The 20474-nt window shown below is 37.8% G+C and overlaps 1 protein-coding gene across 2 annotated transcripts in view; it reads right to left on the reverse strand.

Annotated features, from left to right (window-relative positions):
• Positions 1 to 20474, reverse strand: part of ssh2a (slingshot protein phosphatase 2a) — a 172327-nt gene that overhangs the window by 102599 nt on the left and 49254 nt on the right. The window lies entirely within an intron of this gene.

Below are 20474 nucleotides of genomic sequence, written 5' to 3' on the forward strand. Positions count from 1 at the left end.
TGCCTATCTACTTTGGATTTCAGCACCTGCAGTTTTTTTGTCTCTCTCCCTTCTTAGATAGGGAGAGAGACAAATGTCATATTAGCCATTTTTCAGTCTTCCAAGGTTCAACTGATTCCTGAAATATCACCACAAATGCTTCCACAATCTCCTCAGCTATCTCCTTCAAAACCCTGGGGGTATAGTTCATCTAGCCCAGGTGTCTTATTCACCTTCAAATCCTTCAGCTTTCCCAGCATCTCCTCCTTACTGATGGCCACTATACTCATCTCTGCTCCCTCATTTTTGAAGTTCAATATGCCCCTGGAGTCTTCTATCATGAAGACTGCTGCAAAATACGTATTCAGTTCCTCTGCCATTTTTTTGTCCCCCATTACTATTTCTCCAGCCTCACTTTCCAGTGGTCCAACGTCCCCTCTTGCCTCTCTCTTACCTTGAAGGTGGAAAATTTGTTTAAAAACAAAGATGTTTGAAAAAACACCCCATATGTCTCTGTTCTTGCCCATCTTCTAAAGATCATGCAATTTATCAGCAATTGTATTTTCTTATTCTGAAAATGAAAACATACCAAATTACATTTCACTATGTCGATTTGCATCTGCCATATGTTGGCCAATTACATAATCCTGTCTAGTGTTCACATCAGCGCTTATTTTCACCTCCCAATTGGTATTCTACAAAGCATTCTGAAGCACCATCCACTGTGAAGAAGTAAAACTCAATGTGATGCAAGAAGAAGTTCAAGTCCACTTGAATTACAGGTAATTCAGCAGTGTACATTCAAGAACATCAAACAAGTCTACCAGCATAATGCACTGCTCTTTTCAGAGCACATTATTAATTCCTTCTGTTTAGGACAATTACCTTACTGCAGATTGCACCAATAATAGCTAGCTTAAATGACAAACGTATACTGCCAGGTTGCAATTGCATTGAAGTCAAGCAACAGGACAGTGAGTTTCTGCTTTCTGAAAATTTTACAACCGAAATAACTGCCAGACTACTCAGACTTCATAGCATCATGGTAGCCCACAGACCTACAAACACACTAAAACGGCAGTGAATGAACTTAAAAGAACCTATGCAGACAATAAGCAAAACCAATACTTTGCAAGAAACATAATATACACTTTATTGGACAAACAGGCAGAAAACTAGCCACCAGCATACATGAACATCAAGTAGCTACAAAAAGACATGACCTACCATTACTAGTATCCTTACATACAGGTGAGGAAGGACACCACTTCAACTGGACAACACATCCATCCTAGGACAAGCCAAACAGAGACATGCAAGAGCATTCAGAGAAGTATGGCATTCCAACTGGAACTCTATCAACAAACACATTGACTCAGACCCGATTTCCTCAGAGGATGGTAAAGGAACAGGAAAGATATCACCACAGGAAATGACATCACCAACCCAAGGAAACGTAAACACAAACAGAAAGTGGGTCACTAACACCAGTGCTTCACTGGATGCTCACTGATGTTACCTAGTATGATGACAAAACGTCTGAAAACAAACCTTCCAGCTCAGTGAGCAAACTTACATCTGTCCATTTTACAGTTTGAATCTAGTTTAAATGTGGTATGGAGGAAGAAAAAGAAAATTAAAGAAATGATTATGTGCAGAAAGGACATTCTAATATCAAGTTGATGCAACTGCTCATTTGGTTGTTGTACAGGTGTGAAAAATTTCCTTCAATGGGAAAAAAATTAGATCAGTGTTCTTTCTACCAGTTTTTTCCAGTGTCCTTACTGGAAAGGTAATCTATATGGATGTATCTGCACATGGGAATGGTATTTCCATTTCTGGATGAGTCAGATCTAAGGGCTCTGTTTTAAAATTACCCTTTTAGGACCAAGAAAAAGAATGGCTTTCTCTCAGATGGCCATTCACCAGCATCACTGATTACTTTTTAAAAATAAAGGTGGATAGATTCTTGTTTGGCAAGGGAATCAATAGTTATTGGAGGTAGAAGAGAAAGTGGAACTTGAAACAAATTTCTTTGAATGGTAGAGCAGGTTCGAAAGGCAGAATGGTCTACTTCTGCTCCAAATTCATATTATACTGTATATCAATGTATCAATTCACAACATTAGAAAACAAAGAAGAATTATTAATGGGACAAATTTGGGTGTAATGGCACTTCACATGCTCTGGTGAAATCCACAAGTACGATTAGTTTATACATCACCTTTGAAATTGTCAAATTACCTTTGTAAAGAAATAAGCAAAAAAGTTAAACATGACTCATTCAATTATTGCTGTAATGAACCACCAAAACCAGGTGAATCGCCTACTTATTTTCAAACCCTGTCGGCATAGAAATCAGACACTACGTGTTTCTTTGCATGAGCAACAGATGAATATTGCCAGTTTGTGGAATAACTTATTTTGTCTCAAGGGCTTTTTCTTTTGGTACAATATAGCAAGATAGATAGTATTTAAAAAGTTGCCTTCAAATAATGCAGATGAACTTCTACCAATCTCTCAATTTACAATAGACTCAGATGTACAGCACGGGAACAGACCCCTTCAGTTCAAATCCATGCCAACCAGATATCCCAACCTAATAAAAGTAGACACTTCATAACGTGCCCAATTCAGAGCAAAATACATTCTACTCTCTTTATCAAACAGTGCTATTAAACAGTACATTATAACTATGAAATTCCTTAATTCAAATTCAGCTGTGGTTAAGACAGCAAGCTTCAGAGTTTTCCACTGCTATTCCAGTCTAATTAGCAACATCTCTAAGAGATCAGCACGAGCGTGATAACATGTAAATCCAGAAAGTGTTGTTATCAGTGAGCCTACGATCCTCCAGAAAGCATTATGCAGTTGCCCACTAAATTTTAAAAATCCTAGTTCTTTAAAAAGAAAATTAAGTTTGGTTCTTTATTTCAGTTTCCACCTTAATCCAACCATAAATTAATTTTCAGTTAATTTTCACTTCCTGGTTTGTTGTGCATGAATATTTCAGTGTGATTTGAGTAAGGACTTACATCATTGCTGCTGAATGTGAAGGCACGATTTAAACTGCCATTAAAGCAAGGGATAGCATGTCACAGAAATCACTCAATCTTTGTGGGCATACTTTTGAGGTTAGCAGTGCTTCTTTGCCACTGCTCTCAAAATCCAGGTTATCAATTAAATGGAATTGTTACCTTAACCCAGGCTGGGTAGGTGAACTTCACAGAGCAAAGTTGGACCAACTGAGTCATCAGTTCTCCAAACCAGGTATTTTAAAGCTGATAAAACTTAACAAGTCAGTCAGCATTTGCAGAGAAGCTAGATCCTGAAACACTAACTTATTTGTTCACTGAAGATGTTGACTGACAATTAATAAAGCAGATTGGATTAAAACAAACAGACTACATGGTCAGGAAGTGAAGAAATAATCACTTTTATTGCTTTTCCTGGTAAGGCCATTTAAGTGACCAAGGACTGAATCAAAATATATGAAAGCACAAAGTATTTACATTGAAGTTAAATGTAATCCAAGACAGTTGCTGGAGCTAAGTCAGTATTCAAATCTATTCAGGTAGATTTCTTGGGGCTTGTGAGTTATATAAACAGTGCAGTTCTATGAACATAATGTTCCCTCTTAAGAATTTGGAGTCCAGCATGTGCATACATGTTAGAACTGCTGGGTGACAAGGACAGGACAAGTAATAGAAGGACAAGAAGAAGACATAAAAAAGTATTTCAAAAAGGTTCAGAGAATTTGGGAACAACTCCATACCACTTTATGTAAGGCAGCAGCAAGTGGATTTAAGGACAAAACCATGAACTTTCTTTCAGTGACATAAAATTACATGCAAGAACGGTGTCAATAAAAACTTTAAGCCTGAAGGAATCAAAGAAAAAAGAACACACCTCTAAAATGACATTTGGACACATCTCAGAAACATTCCACACAGTGTCATGATTGTTGTGTGGAGATCTGACCCATAGGTATTTTCTTTCCCCTCCAATAGAAGAGTACGCAACCACCTCTAGGTGACTGGTTATAGGAAGCACCAAATCAAAATCGAGTAGGACAGGTAAATTTTGAAGAAAACGCTAAACACCCTCAAAAGAAACTAGGTGGTTAGTAGATTGATCGTTATTTTTTAATATATGATAATGCATTTTGAGAAAGAATAAATACAAGATGCACATTGAATGATAAGACTTGAAAAGGAACAGAAACCTCTTTACAATGCTTTAGAACTGAGAACAAATTGCTAAGGTTAAAACACATAGTGTCTGAGGTTTTATAAATAAGTGCACGGAGTACAAGAGAAAGCAGTTTATAACAAATCTATAAAAAGCATGTGATAGATTGCAGTTGAAATATCGTGTTCAGTTTAGAGATTCCTATTTTGGGAATTGTGTCAAGTCAATGGAGTCAGCAGAGAAAATAATCACTATGAAGACACAAAGGATGTGAATTTTTACTTTTGAAGCTTATCTCCAAGCATGCAGAATTTGTCTATGGGACATCAGCAGTAATAAAAAAGCAGATCAAAATCTCCCAGAGTTGTACAATTTCCTCACCTGTAACATCACAAGATTACTTTAACACTCAAAAATGCAGGTAGGAGTATTGTAACATTTTACTATTTCCAGATACAATGAACAATGCTAAATTTAAGTCAGCATAATGTCATCCATAACATGCTCTCAGTAGAATTCAAACTTCATGCAGATTTTACAGCATTCACTATAAAAGGGTAATAAGTACTTTACAGGGCTCTTTAATTATTTATTGCAGTTTTTGCTTCAGTTTTGAGAAGTGGTTGTTATAAAAATGGTGGCATATGCACATTGCTGACTTCAACCTATGAACCAAATACAAGCAAGGTGAACTTCAATGCCGTATGACTCTATGACTTTATAAGATAGAATTTTTCTTCGAACAAATGGTGAGGAGGTATCCTAACAAGAGTTTACTTCAAAAATTGACATGGTGGTAACTAGAGGGCATAAATTTAAGATTGCCTTTATTTAAAAAAAAGAAAGAATCGAGACTTATTAAAAAAAACACTCAGGATTGTTTGGTCATGGAACAATATCAAAAGTTGAATCAAGAATTCTTAAGAAAAGAAATTGATAAATTATACAGTGAGTAGACAAATATAGCACCAATGAGAAGTTCCAAAGAGTGGCACAGACAGGGTGTATTAATGCTGCACAATGATTACAGTGTTGTGATGGGAGATGAAATATTGTCAGAATTTAGTAACAGCTGTGTTCTTTCTTAAATACTTTTGATGAAACATTTATTGGCAATGTCAACCAATAAAACTAGCAATTAGGGACTTGGTTTAATTTTTCACATGAAGGGCAGCGGCCCCGAAGTATTGTGCAGGAGAATCAACCAAAACAAACAATCTGCTCAATGGCTTGAACTAAAAAATCTGAGTCAGCCAATAAGCTACTAATTGAACTGACATGTCACCAAGATTTCTAGTGTAAACTGTTCCAAAAAAGAAGTGTTGTCAGTAGAAAGTATGGTATTTGAAACAGTGACTAAAGAAATGTTCTAATTTATAGTATACCCTCTATTGTTTGCATGTTACATGAAAGGCACCATATTGTGGAAACAAAAGATATAAAAGGGTATCACATTTTCTCAATCTCATCTCAATATTTATTCTGGTAGAATTTAAATTATAAAGATTAAAATCACAAAGCCTTTCTTCATCAACTTTTCTAATTTAGCAATGACGTTACTTTACTGACATAAATGACTTCAACTACCTATTATTATCTCTTCAGCACCATATCTAGAAAAGGAAGTACTCACATAATATTTACAAGTCCAAAGATTACAGATAATATTCTCAATGCAGGTGATCAGGGACTTTATTTATGCACATACGTCAGCATGTAATATCAACAAAACGCTATAAAACACCCTTCTTCTCTCCACAGCCACTTGAAGTTCTGAATCCAAAGTCAAGTAAATAATCAAGCATTCAATTGAAGTAAAGTTTCAAGTAACTGTAATCACCTAACTGGAGAAGTTCACTCTTCATTACTCCCCTTCGTCCCCATCCCTCTACTGATTCATACCTGTTCTTCAAGGCACTGAAAATACCCAATTACTGTCTCTAGTTACATACTAATTGTTTGTGATACAAGGTCTCAGTCAAAACCAAATCCAAATAGGTCAAAACCTTACTCTAATTTTAAACCAAACCATTCTTAGGGACATTTTAAGAAAATGGGTGTATTTCCCAACAGTTACATTCCACAATAAAACTAGAGTAGATTAAAGACTGCTAAATAGAGTAAGGAAAACATTATAACCAACTTGGCCAACCAACCAAGTTGTATGTTATTCCACATTTGTTTCTCATTAAACAAAATTACTAACAATAAACCGGCAGTCAGTCATGTCAACCTGATTCCTCTTTTTGACAGAATTTCAGTCTAATTTGTAAATTATTGACCTTGTAAGAACTAATGTTTAATTAATAGCAACTTTAAAAAAATCTGCACGAAAAGATGTTTCTGGCAATGTGGGAAGAAAGGTGTTTAATTATTTTGGAATCTTGTTCAGGGACTTGTGTTTGCCCTTAGTTATAATGACTCAAAGTCAAAGAGTCAGTACATATGGAAGGTCTAACTGCCAATGGTGTTACAAAGGGTGGGCCTGGCTACATTACTATGTGTTCCTAGTATTCAGTTCATGCCAAACCACTAGTCTTTTCGGAAGGGGTTTTTGTAGAAAAACACCTTTAACATCAAGCCCATCAGGCAGTGGTCAGCATGTAATGCTCTCAAAGCCCTGCAGCAAAAGGAGATAGAAGATCCTGTCAGATGGTTCCTTCAACAGACTGTCAAACTCATCCAGTAGAATATCTCATTACCAGAATAAATAACAGGCACCAAGATGAAGCTTCGGGTAAAAAATGAGGTCTGCAGATGCTGGAGATCACAGTTGAAAATGTGTTGCTGGTTAAAGCATAGCAGGTTAGGCAGCATCCAAGGAGTAGGAAATTCGACGTTTCGGGCATAAGCCCTTCATCAGGAATGAGGGAGGAAGAGAGCTTCTTCAAGGAAGGCATCCTTGCAAGAGGATTCGCAGTAGGTTAAAATCTTCGGGTAAAAAATGAGGTCTGCAGATGCTGGAGATCACAGCTGAAAATGTGTTGCTGGTTAAAGCACAGCAGGTTAGGCAGCATCCAAGGAATAGGAAATTCGACGTTTCGGGCATAAGCCCTTCATTCCTGATGAAGGGCTTATGCCCGAAACGTCGAATTTCCTACTCCTTGGATGCTGCCTAACCTGCTATGCTTGATCCAGCAACACATTTTCAACCAAGATGAAACTTGACTAGTGATGAGAAGGGCTCTTTCAGTCAGATCTCTCCTAAGGTCTCACCCCTTCAACACGCTGTCCTCTAGGTGACGGAGGTGGGGAAAACACCTCTTTGCAGAACGTACCTTTACCCAAAAAGTCTTGAGAGATGTAGTAGCTTTTGTCACGATTTTTCCTGAGCAGTGTGATGGAGGACTCTGTCTTCTATGGGCTGGTTTCAAGGTCACAAAGATAAACCTGTACCTGGAAGACCATTAATTCAGAGGAAGACATTTTTTGTTGTGCTGGAGTCTTGCTCATCTTCCCGTGCAAGGAGCTGTCCTCAACTGAGCATTGCAGACTAGCACATTCCAAGTTACAGAACCCATGCTGACAGAATGCACCAAAGCCTGGTGCAGAGATGCAATAGGAAAAGTTCGCTGTCTATGACCTTTCAACCATACTATACCCAGGGCCCGGAAACTGTATTACTGCTCACACAGTGCAAATCGAGAGCATCAAAAATGTATTGAAGCACCTCAACGTGAAACACATTGCCAAAAAATTCCATATAAAAGTCCCCAATTTACAAATACCCAACTTACAAACACTCGTACAAAGGAATGGCTCTTTTATATTGTCTTGCATTGTGCACAAATCAACTTGCAAACAGGCTCCAGAACGGAATCCATTCACAACCCAGGGACAGCCTGTATTGATTTTACTTTCTATATTTTGTAATTTACAGTGTTTTCTCCAGGGCTGTATGCCCGATATGGAACACACTTGCTAAAGATGAAGACTATCACAATTTTGCATGCTGAATTTGTTATAACAAATATAAAACTGAAATGTTCATGTAATGTACTGGTTGACAATTTTAGAAACATAGTAATAGGAGTAGGCTATTCAGCCCTTCAAGCTGGTTCCAGTATTCAGAAAGATCATAGGTGATGTGTGACTTAATTCCAGATGCCTGACTTGGTCCCATATCCTTTTGTACCCTTGCTTGAAAATTTGCCAGTCTCATATTTAGTTTTAATAAGTGAATTAGCATTGACCATTGTTTGAGGAAGAGAGTGTTCCAAACCTCCACTACACTTGGTGTATAAAAGTGCTTTCTCACATCACTCTCTGGTCTCTAATTCGTTGGTTTCCTTCTGTCCCCCTTCTTAAAGGGTGGAAAGAAATGAGCAAATTTCTGATCCAGGGAGGTACAACGCCTGAATTCAGGGAACTCTGCAAGATTATGTTTAGAACTTCAGCGATGTGCTCTCCTACCTCCTTTAACACCTGTGGATGGAAACCAATCAGGTCTTGGGGATTTGTCACTCTTCGGTTCCATTAATTTCCCCCATTATCGACAATTTACTGAAGCTAAAATTTTATTTAGACCTTGCCCTGATCCTCTGTTAATTTCTTTGGGGACTTCCAGCATGCTACTCTCCTTTTCTGCCATGAATATTGAAGCAAAATAATCATCAGCATGACTGTTGTTTATTCATGATCATTGACAGTACTCCCATTCAGCCTTCAATGGCCTAATAGTACTCTTAACCACTTTATATATAAAAATCTCTTCTTAGTGTCTATTGTGTCCCTTGCAAGTTTCGTTTCATAATCCTTTTTGGCTTCTCTTATAAGCCATGTTGTGACACTTGTTGCTCTTTGTATTTGTCTCATTCTGTGGGATCCATACTATTTGCATTTTTATAAGTCCTTTATTTTATTTTTATGGTGCCACTTACCTCCTTAGACGCCACGGTTGTTTATTCTCGAGATGGAGCTTTTCCTTCTCATAGGTACAAACTGCTTCTGAATAGCATTAAAATGTTTCTTTGTACACCCTCCACTGATCCTCAGTATTTGTTTAACCTACGAGCAGAACTTCCCAGTTTATTGTGGGCAATCTCTGCCTCATCCCGTTAAAGATTGCCTTACTTAATTCCAAAATCCTAGTAACTGATCTTAGCTCACCGCTTAAGAATCCTACATGAATCCCAATCATGTTATGATCATAACGCTCACAAACAAACAACTAGGTCACCAATTATTAGATCCAATATTGTTTGCTCTTATCACATCCAAGAATATTGCCATAGGAAATTATGCCCCACACACACACTACAAATTCACTTTTCTAGAAGGTGCTTGTCCGTCTCTCCCAATCTATGTTAAGATTAAATTTCCCCATTAACTACGACTTCACCTTTGCTACATTGTTCCTAAAGCAACTAGGCAAAACTAAGTAGATCTTGAGGGAGGCAGGGAGAAGAAAAATTAAGATGTGATTTTGGGGCACAAACTAAGTTTGTAATGCACCTTAAAATAGTTAGTCTGGGAAATACCTTGGTTAGGTATTTCTTACGTTTAGTTGGATGCAAAACAGCATTAGAGTAACTTGGGAGTCAGTAGGAAATCAGAGTCCTCCATTATTGAAACAGGAAAGTTCAAAACCTCCTGTAGTAGTTTGCCTCATTCTGCGTAACCTTTGTATTTGTATTAAAATTTTACAGCAGGTCCTCTCAATGATTGACACAGCCATTTAGGCATTGCTGACACTACCCTCCATCTGAAAGCTATACAGCCTTCATAGCTAGCACCTTCCACACCAGGCAACATCCTTGTAAACCTTCTCTGCATCCTCTCCAAAAAGTGTCCACATCCTTTTGGTAATGTGTCAACCAGATCTGCACACAGCATTCTAAATGCAGCCAAACCAATGTCATGTACAATTTTAACATGACCTGCCAGTTCATTTACTCAATACCCCACCTGATGAAGGCAAGCATACCATACACCTTCTTGACCACTCCATTCACCTGTGCAGCAACCTTCAGAGTACAATGGACTTGCACTCCCAGATTTCGCTGCTCATCAACTTTTCCCAAGACTCTTCCATTCACTATATAATTCGCTCCAGAAGTAGACTTGCCATAATACATCACCTCACAGTTGCCTGGATTGAACTCCATCTGCCACTTCTCCTCCCAACTCTCCAGTCTATCTATGTTCTCCTGTATTCTTTGACAGTCCCTTATGCTTTCTGTGACTCCACCAATCTTGTGTCATCTGCAAACTTGCTGATCATACCAACAGTGCCCTCCTCCAGATCCCTGTGAAACACCACTGGTCACCTTTCTCTGTTTCAAGAAACCCCCTTGAACTACTATTCTCTGTCTCCTGTTGCTCAACCAGTTCTTTATTCACCTAGCTAGAACACCCTGCACACCATTTGACTTCACTTCCTCTATTAGTTCACCATGGGGAACCTTATCAAACACCTTACTAATGTCCATTGGGTCATAGCTTTCCAGGTAAGGTTTCATTAGCACCTTGTAAAGTTTTAGCAAGGCTGCCCTATTTCTACATTCCCTTTGAAATAAAGGTGAACAGAACACTTTTCTTCCCGGTTATCCAACGAATTTGGATGCTTGCTTTTTGTGATTCACAAGGACACCCAAATCTCTGTGCTGCTGGTTTCTGCCGTCTTTGCCCATTTAAATAATATCCAGCTCTATTTTGCCTGCCAAAGCTCATATTTTCCCAAGTTTTTGCCTACTCGCTTTTGCAGACACCAGATGTTATCCTCATTAACTGCCTGCTCACCATTTTTGTGCCAACTGTCAATGTGGTGATAGTCAATTCACTTCCCTTATCCATGTGATTAACAGATTGTAAATAATTATAGTCCCAGCACTGATCCCTGTGCCACTCCAGTAGTTTGAGGTTGCCATCCTAAAAGTGTCCCCTTTATCCCAATTTTGTCTTCTATTAATTAGTGAATCCTTTATCCAGGCTAGCATACTATCCCCAACACCATGGGCTTTTATCTTAATAAGTAGGTTAAAGTGCAATACCTCATCCAAAACTGTTTGCACATCCAAATATATCATAGGTGTTCCACCATCTATCTGCTCATTACCTCCTCAAAGAACTCAAATTTGTCGGGCGTGATTTCCCCTTCATGAAGCCATGCTGCCTCTGCTTGATGACGTACTAGATCTTTTACTATTACTTCCTTTATAATAGACTCTAACATTTTCCAATGACAGATGTTAAGCCAACTATTTCCCTCCTGTTTCGAATAACATTGGCAATTTTCTGAACCTCTGTGACTTTTCAACATTTAAGAATTCTTGAAAGATTACAGACTATGCATTCATCCCATCCACCCTCTCTGTAGCTACTTTGTTTAAAATCCTAAAGATGCAACCCATCAGGTCCAAGGGACTTATCAACTTTCAGCATCAACTTCTCTAGCACTTTTTCCTCTAGTGATAATCATTGTTCTTATTTCCATCTCCTCCCTTTAGTCCCTTGATTATTTAGTATTTCTGGAATGCTTTTAGTGTCCTTTACAACGAAGACTGATGCAAACTATTTATTCAACTCCTCTGCAAATTACAGGTTGCCTATTATTGTTCCCTTAAGGGGCTTATTTTCACTATCCTTTCTTCCTTTAATGTATCTAAAGAAGCTCTGACTGTTTTTATATTACTCGATAGTTTGCCCGTGGTATATTTTGTCCTTCATTATTGGCGTCTTTGAAGACCTATGGACTACCCCCACCAGCATCTTCTACCGCATGATAGAATACCTATTGGTGGAGGATTGAACTATGTCATCTGATCCTGGCTCATTTCTTATATCTCCTATTTATTCCATCTCATAGTACCTAAGCTGCTCCACTACACTTCCATTCCTGCCTCTCCTTTTTTGAAAAATCATTAACCCTGAATATTACATGCCAGTTTTGATTTCCTTGTAACCATGTCTCCGTAATGGCTGTAGCGTCACACCTATTAATCTCACTTTGCATCACTAGTTCATTTATTTAGTTTCAAATACCTCACACCTTTAAATGAGGAGCTATTAATTTCCCTTTAAACATTTTCTCCCCTTCCTTTGGCCCGATTTGCTGCTTTTTCTTTAAAAAGAAAGATTGTACACTCTACCCCTTCCAGTACCTTTCTAGGTATCATTATCAAATTTTTACCCTGCAATGCCACTATATCCTTTTGATTCATAAATTCACATATGCACCCCTCCCAAAACAAAAATTATGTTAATATAACATTAGCTCCAATCTTGAAGATGAGTAACACTTTTAATTAAATCTGTTTGGTAGTTTTTTTTGTGATTCCTGTACTTGGACTTCCAAATCTCTTAGCTCATCCAAAGTTCCTAGCCTCTTACTATTTTAGAAATTATTCTGAGCTACCTTTGTTGAGCTCAAAATGGATTACTTAGTTTTCCATTTTGAACTCCCTTCCACTATTTCACTGACACATTTCACCCATCAACATCCCTTTTGGACTTTCTGATTCCACCTGCACTACTTGACACCTAACTGGTTTCAGTAAACAGTTCAGAAGGGTCACTGGACACGAAACATTAACTCTGATGTCTCTCGACAGACGCTGCCAAACCTGTTGAGGTTTTTTCATGATTTGGAGATACCTGCGTTGGACTGGAGTTACAAAGTTAAACTGGTGTTGTGGGATTTTTATAGTCCAACAGGCTTAACTGAAAGCACACTACCTTTCTGAGTGCTGCTCCTTCATCAGGTGGTTGTTTTTTTCAGCAATTTCAGTTTGTGTTTTTGACTTCGCAAATACACTGCCCAGAAAGGCATAATCAAAAAGATGGAATTTGAGCTTTTGTAAAGTAATTCAAACTGAGCAACTTGCACATCTGCAAAATGTCACAAAGCATTTTTTTGTCAATTAAGTATTTTTGATATGCAGTGCATTTTTTTTTAAAAAAAAGGGAAACACAGCAGCCAGACTGCTGTTTGTAGGGCCTTGCTATGCACAATGAGGTAAAACGGGCCAGATAATCAGATTTAATGATCTTAGTTGAGAAATAAATGCTCTGTGAAAAAGAACTCCCTTTCAAATTCATCTGAAACAGCAGGCATGATCTCGGTTTATTGTATCATCCAAAGAAATGGCATAATTTACCTTGTTTGCAAAGGAGCCCAAATTTTAGATTTTTATAAGTATAATAGAGGCCAAAGGGAAATAAAACAAGGAATAAAGATTACATCAGTCTGGACAAGCCTTTGGCACCTAGCGTACTATGGTGCACCATATTTAATAAAGTGTGGATCTGAATAAAGAGAGAAATTTATGACCAGACATGGTCTAGCTTGCTATTATTTTCTTCCCCCTTTAAATCCTACAAATGAAAAACATAAAAGTGACTACAGCAAATGCAATATAGAGTCATAGAGATGTACAGCACAGAAACAGACCATTAACTCATCCATGCTGACCAGATATCCCAACCTAATCTAATCCCATTTACCAGCACTTGGCCAATATCCCTCCAAATCTTTCCTATTCATATACTCATCTAGGTGCCTTTTAAATGTTACAATTGTATCAGCTTCCACCACTTTCTCTGGCAGCTCATTCCATACGCATACCACCCTCTGTATGAAAACATTGCCCCTTCGGTCTCTTGTATATCTTTCCCCTCTTATCCTAAACCTGTGCCCTCTAGTTCTAGATTCCCTCAGACCAGGGAAAAGACCTTATCCATTTATCCTATCCATGCACCTAATGATTTTATATACCTCTATAAAGGTCACCCCTCAGCCTCTTTTGGAAAATTGGGAAGCACAATGAAAAGGAACATGATTTATTTTCCTTCCTTGTGCAGAATTCTTTACTCTTATTTGAGCAGTAAATTATGTAGACAATACAAGATTATTTTCAGATGGAAACACATTTTGAGCCTTACAAATAGAATGATAAAATCCTTTTCTGAATACATGTCTCTTGTAATGTACTTAATAATAATGGAAGAGTGCTGATAACCCAATTTCATTTTCACACACGAGTTAGCACAGCATGGATTTACAATTAATAGTTTTTAATTTAATCTAATCTACAGAGGGAATATTTAAAATGACTGAACAAACAACTTATTGGTCTGGATCCTGTGGGTCCCAATAGCAACAAATGCTGAGCCACTACCACTACTGAAGACTTCAAAAGGTATCATAACTTCCAGTGCACCCAAATCAGCTGCAGAAAGCACACCAGGCTGGATTATAAAAGTGTTAGGAAACAACTGTTTGTGAACTACGGCTATTTGCCTAGAAATAGCTACAGTACTTTTGCTTAAATCAGTTGTCAATAATAATCCTTATTCCTCAATATTAAAAGTTTACATTGTATTGAGCTGAAAACAGACCTCCACACATGTCTTCAACTCATGGTATTGAAAAGGTTTGGCTTTTCCAGCAATGCACTGTCCTGGAAGCCCATGCTGCTTTACAAATTGCAGACAATGTCGCAGAAACAAGCTTGTTTGCAAATTACAAGTCATCCTCTATTTTCTCTGACTTGCCTCCATAACCCTATTTTGGCTCCACTGATGCTGAAATTCTCATTCATGCCTTTGTTACTTGTATAATGTGGGATCATCCAAAGCTCTGCTGTCTATGTCAGAATTCTCAGCAAATCCCATTTTCTTAGTTCTTTTTTGCTCACCAACATATACTGACTTGTAGTCAAGCAACATCTTAAAACTCTCATCTTTGCTTCTATTTCCCTGTATCATCTCTAATTTCCTACAGCCCCACAAAGTTTGGAGATATTTGTTCGAATTTTAACCTTATTGTGCATCCCCAATAACTTTCTTTAAAAAAATTAGAGCTTTCAATAAAACCAAAGTCCACAAGAATTTTCAATTTTTGAATCCAACCATTGCTTTGGAAAGGTTACATAATCACTTTTTAAAAAATTTTTGACCCCCATTCTGATCTTTTTTTAAAAAAAGACTAGAAGGGCAACAGGGCAGAAGGCCCACAGTAGTACTAACTTGCTGCTGGAAAGTAAGCAAAATATTACTGCAATGATTCATCTACTCACATTTTATTTTCCTCTTTTTACTTAGAATGGCCCAGAATCTTGCAATTCACAGTACATAATCCTTCAGGCATGTTCCTGGTGTTATGGACCAGAACAAATATCAAGGAGATAGCCCAGACCCCCAAAAATTTTTTAAAAAGTGATTATGTAACCTTTATCTTACTTAAAGGTAAATAAAAGATGGTGTTCCATTTGGAATTTGATTTGTCACAGTATTCTGCTATAAGCAGAAAACACTTTATTCTTACCCCAGAGTTAAAATACAAACAAACAAAAAACTGGTAAAAGTTTTCCAATAGTGTTAACACGTTAAGAGAATAATATGTTATTTAACTATTAAAGAACAACTGTTCCAAAATGGTAACATCCCATAAGCACACCCTTGGCAAAGACAAGGTCAGTAAAACAAATTGCCTCACATGCAATTCTGGCAGCAGAGAGAGAATCCAAGCTTTTAGTTGTAGCTGGGAGAGATGGATAGCTGCTTCCAAACCAAGTTCAAAACCCTAACAACCGCTGAAAGCTAAACTAAAAAGCTGGTTCTGTAGGAGCCTGACTCCACCCATTCATGCTGCTTCTATTATTAAAAAAGGTTGTTTATTGGTTTGGAAGGGACAGCTTGGTACCTATGGCTCAAACTCTCTTCAAAACAAAAAGGAACAACATACACCGCTTAAAGTCAGTATCCTCACACTTGCCCTTACTGAAACATGGAAGGGACTGGATTGAGTGGATACCAGGAATATGTCTCCTCTTATGGGGAAAGACCACAACTAGGCTGCATAAATTAAATGATAAGATGTCTTTTTTTAAGATGGAGATAAAGGAGAATTTTTTTCCTTACAGACAGTCTCTTCTCCAGAAGATAGTGGAGTTTGGGTCTTCAAATATATTCAAAACTGAGTTAAATAGATTTTTGATAAATAAGGAAGTTGTGGGTTATTCGTAGCAAACAGAAAAGTAGAGACAAGACAATTGGATCAACCATAATCCTATTAAGTGGTGGTGTAAGTTCAAAAGGCCAAATGGCCTACTTCTTTCCCAAAGGTATAATGTTTCCTTTGTATTTTAACTAATTTATGGCACATAATACTCTAACACAACTGCATCAAATCACCTGATATCTATGCCATGATCAAGACAGGAGGCAAGCATCTTGTTAACAGTTCTTCATGGCATGCCACTAAGGATTTACAATGTAAACTAGTGGTGGATGACAGTCTGATCTCTTTCCCTTCAAGATGAATCTTTGACTTCCTGTTACACTCACCACTTACCTTCCTGTCCTTGACTCTCATATAGGACACACCATCAATTCCATTATGTGGTAAACCTGGAGTGTGACCTTACATGTTACTACTCAGTAGCACACTACTTTTGAATAGTTTAAAACTTTAAAATTACTGTCATACAAAAGGCCCATAAATTGAAGGCCTGAAAGTGTAACTTCATTTCTTGGGTTATATCTTGAAGGAAAAGCTCAATAACAAGTGAAAACATTCGACAACAAAAGCTTACCATCTATTGAACTGTAAAGGGCTGGGTGAGATGCTCTTTGGCTGGCGGTTTGAACTAGATGGATCAAATGGCCAGTAGGGATTTTAAGATTGTAGAGCAGATGGCCTTTTACTAACTGTAATTAAGTCAAAACACAACTATCCATTTAGTTTTGCATAATTATTGAAGAATGCTCAGTTGCAACTTACAAAGGCCTTGGCCAGATGCAACCTTTCCAGAGAAGGTCCAGTGAAAGTCAAACTGAAATTATCTAAAGAGTATAATTTCAAAGCAGAAGATTCAAAATAGATCAGAAATGGCCACAATAAAAAAAAATTATTTGTAATATTCCTTCACAGACTCACCATTTTAGGCAAAAGAATTAATCGTTGAAATTGCTATCCAAAACAGAAGAACGTCAGTCTAAATCTGGGACAATTCAGAATGCATGGAAGAGCATGAAATAAAGTGCCATGACTTGTTAGATTCTCTGGTTTCCATAATTTATTTATGATAGGTTTGTATTAGTTCTTAGAATTACATGCAGACTATTCAGCCAAATTGTCTGCTCCAGCACTTAAATGAATATCCCTGCATTCCCTTCCTATCAGTATGTACCTATTTAGTATGTATCTGCATTATTCGTCTCAACAACTACTTATGGTAGTAACCTTTGCTCTTTTACTACCAATTTATGTGAATTCGTATTACATTTATTGCTTAGTAACTTATTTATAGTTCCTAGATTTGCCTTCCACACCCCTCCCCAACAAGTGGAAAGATCTCTACATCTATCTTTCAAACTCTCCACAATTTTAAGTTATAGGCTGCCCTCAAACTTGTTTTCTACAGGAAAGATCCCAAGCTTTTTCAGCCTTAAAATGATAAAGTATATTAATTCAGTTCTCAAATCATTGTTTTGAAAACTTTTTGTACCTTCACCAGTTCCTCTATAGCCTTTTCGTGGGAGAACATAATTATATTCTCAGAGTACTTCAAGCAACGTTCTGTACATAACTTGCCAGCTTTTCAGTTCTATTCCCTCCAAAAATGAATCCCATCCTGCGCTTGTTCTGAAGGTTTACATACATTAGTCACCAATAGAAGTGATTTAAGCATCTGTATCCCTATATCCCTTTGCTCCTCTACCCAATTTAGACTCTTATTCAAGTAGGGTATTGTTTTCTCAGTTTTACTGCGACACCAAGTTTGCACATATAAAATGGCTTCAAATGTCAAAATGAAAGGGCTGACTGGGTTACCACAATGTACTTTGTCCTCAAAAATCAGGACACGAGAGTGAAATATTCCCATTTTGTCCCTATTCTTTCACTGTAAATCTTCACGTGTTCATTTTGGATAAATACCAAATTGGTACTAATAATTTATATTAAATGTTACTGAAAATGCATTGTCCTGTAAATTGGTGATCATTGTTTTATAAGCACCAACAAAAATACTTCGTTTCAAGCACAACTACCAGGGACAGGCAATAAATGCAGGTCCCAGCCAGCATGACCCACAAGTGAATAAAGAAAAACCCTTTGCAAGCTCTGCAGAACAAAGATTGTGCCTCTAACATGCTGCTCACAAAAAGATATGCAATCCAGCCCCACACTTCCTTCTTCCACAACCTTAGGCATATATTGAGTATGGGGAAAAATGATATCCCTTATCTGACAGAAACAAGGCAGGGGGCAGTTAAAATGTTGCAGAATTGTTAGCCACTGCACTCTCTTTCCAATCTGGTCAACTCCAACTATAAACTACACACATTAAAACACCATCAAAAACCTGCTTCCTTTGATTAGTTGGCATAGCAGGACCAACCTTACCCTGCAGTTCACTCTGTCCTAGCCCTGTACTTAATATTTTTCTAGTTTCTCTGTTTCCATTCGCGACCTCTCCTGGTTCTTCTTGTCCACAAGACAGGCTTCTGAGTCTCAAATATATTCTCTTAAACTACTGATTATGCAACTTACTTTGCCAGCCCTTGAGTGAATGGCTAGTTTTCCCCTCCAGATCTACTATCATAAACTTCTCTTCTCAAAGTATTACCTTTGAAGTTTAGTATCCTTGCAAATTCCCATGTCATCTTCAATTCTCTTCTCTCTTTTACAGTTCTTAATGGTGTAATGATATATCCCAAATCTGCTTTCTCAATTTTTGCAATGGCCTGAACTACTCCAATCAGGTTTACACTTCTACCAGACTAATAAAATGGTCCTCAAAGTCACAATTGATATCCTATGTTACTATAGCCATGATAAAGTATTCCTTTACAAACTTCTCAACCTATCTGGGAGTTAGGTCATTGCTTACTACTGCATCCTCTTATAATATCTCTCCCACTGTCCAGATGGGTGGATACTGCCCCTGCTCAATTCCATTCTGATGACTTTTCTTCCCATTCCCATACTGTAACCGCTTGAGGCCTCTCAACGAGAAAGTTCTTGTTGCAGAAGTTTGTTAATCTTTGGATACAATTACCCACGTAGTAGTAACGGCTGGGTCACTGAATATATTCAAGGCTGAGTTAGACAGATTTGATCAAAAAAGGAATCAAAGATTATGACAGGCTGGCAAAACTGAAGTTAAAGCCACGATTACGTCAGGTACACTCCAACTGAATGCTGAAGCAGCTTCAATTATTCAAACGGCTTAGTCCTGTTCTCATTTCTGGTGTTACTGAGGCTTGGTGTCAAAGTTTGTTTGACTATAGCTCAGTAAAGTGACCGGAGACATTTCACTGTCTCAAAGGTGCCATAAAAATGCATGTTGCTGTAGAACACAATAATAACCAAAGGCCTGAGTTTGGAGCAGTGATGTCTCTTCCAATATAAACCAGTAATGAAAAGTGCCAGGTCTAAGAATTGGCCTAGCAGCTAGGCCCAGTTAGGAAATCTTTGGCATCATCTCACCACAGAATAATAGAAAGTAATCAACCATATAACCAACATCTGAATTAGTGACAGTCCAGTGTTCAAAGTAGTAGTGTTGGTCCCCCTGCATCAGTGGCATATCCTTGAATGGCCAAAGTAGTTGGGACCAAGCCCTAGCAGGGAATGCACTTAAGACTGTTGAACTTTAACCTTTGTATCTTATTTTTCCACTTAATACTAGGGAGGACGACAATGGCAACTTTTAACTTTATTTTTCTACACTAAAAACAATGATAATGCTTTTAACTTTGTTTCTCGATGTTACTAATTGTACCTGTGTTTTGTGCCTAAGGTGGCACCATGTGTGGAAAAATTCTACACTCTTCACTGTACTTCTGTACTAGAGTACATTGATAATAAAGCTTAAGTCAAAAGTACAATCACCCTCCTACCTTCTAAGAAAGCATAATTGGAGTTGCATCCAAGTAATGACATTGGGCAGAATTGACAGCAATAAGCCCCACTAGATAGAACACTGAGAAGAGCTGCTGGTTATCATTGCATTAATTAACAGAAAACCTGCCAAAAGAAACAGTGGTCTTTGTCAATGGTCAGCGGTCCATCACTTTCATCGTGTAAAGCACAAATATGGGTTCTTGAAGAACAAAGCATCTGGGCACCATCTGGTGGACTTCAAATTGTAGTGCACAATGTGAATTATGGATTAAAGGCAATGGCACTGGATTACATCCAAGGACCAGTTCTAATTTTGTTCTTTCTGTTTTACAGGCTCTCATTTCTGATGCCATCACATTCTAAGTGTGATATGTCAGACAGAAAATGCACACATGAGAGAGAAAGAAAGATCACGTGAGAGACAGAGACAGAGACAGAGACAGAGACAGAG

Source organism: Hemiscyllium ocellatum, chromosome 31 (genome assembly GCF_020745735.1).
Source record: "Hemiscyllium ocellatum isolate sHemOce1 chromosome 31, sHemOce1.pat.X.cur, whole genome shotgun sequence".
NCBI classification, from domain to species: Eukaryota; Metazoa; Chordata; class Chondrichthyes; order Orectolobiformes; family Hemiscylliidae; genus Hemiscyllium; species Hemiscyllium ocellatum.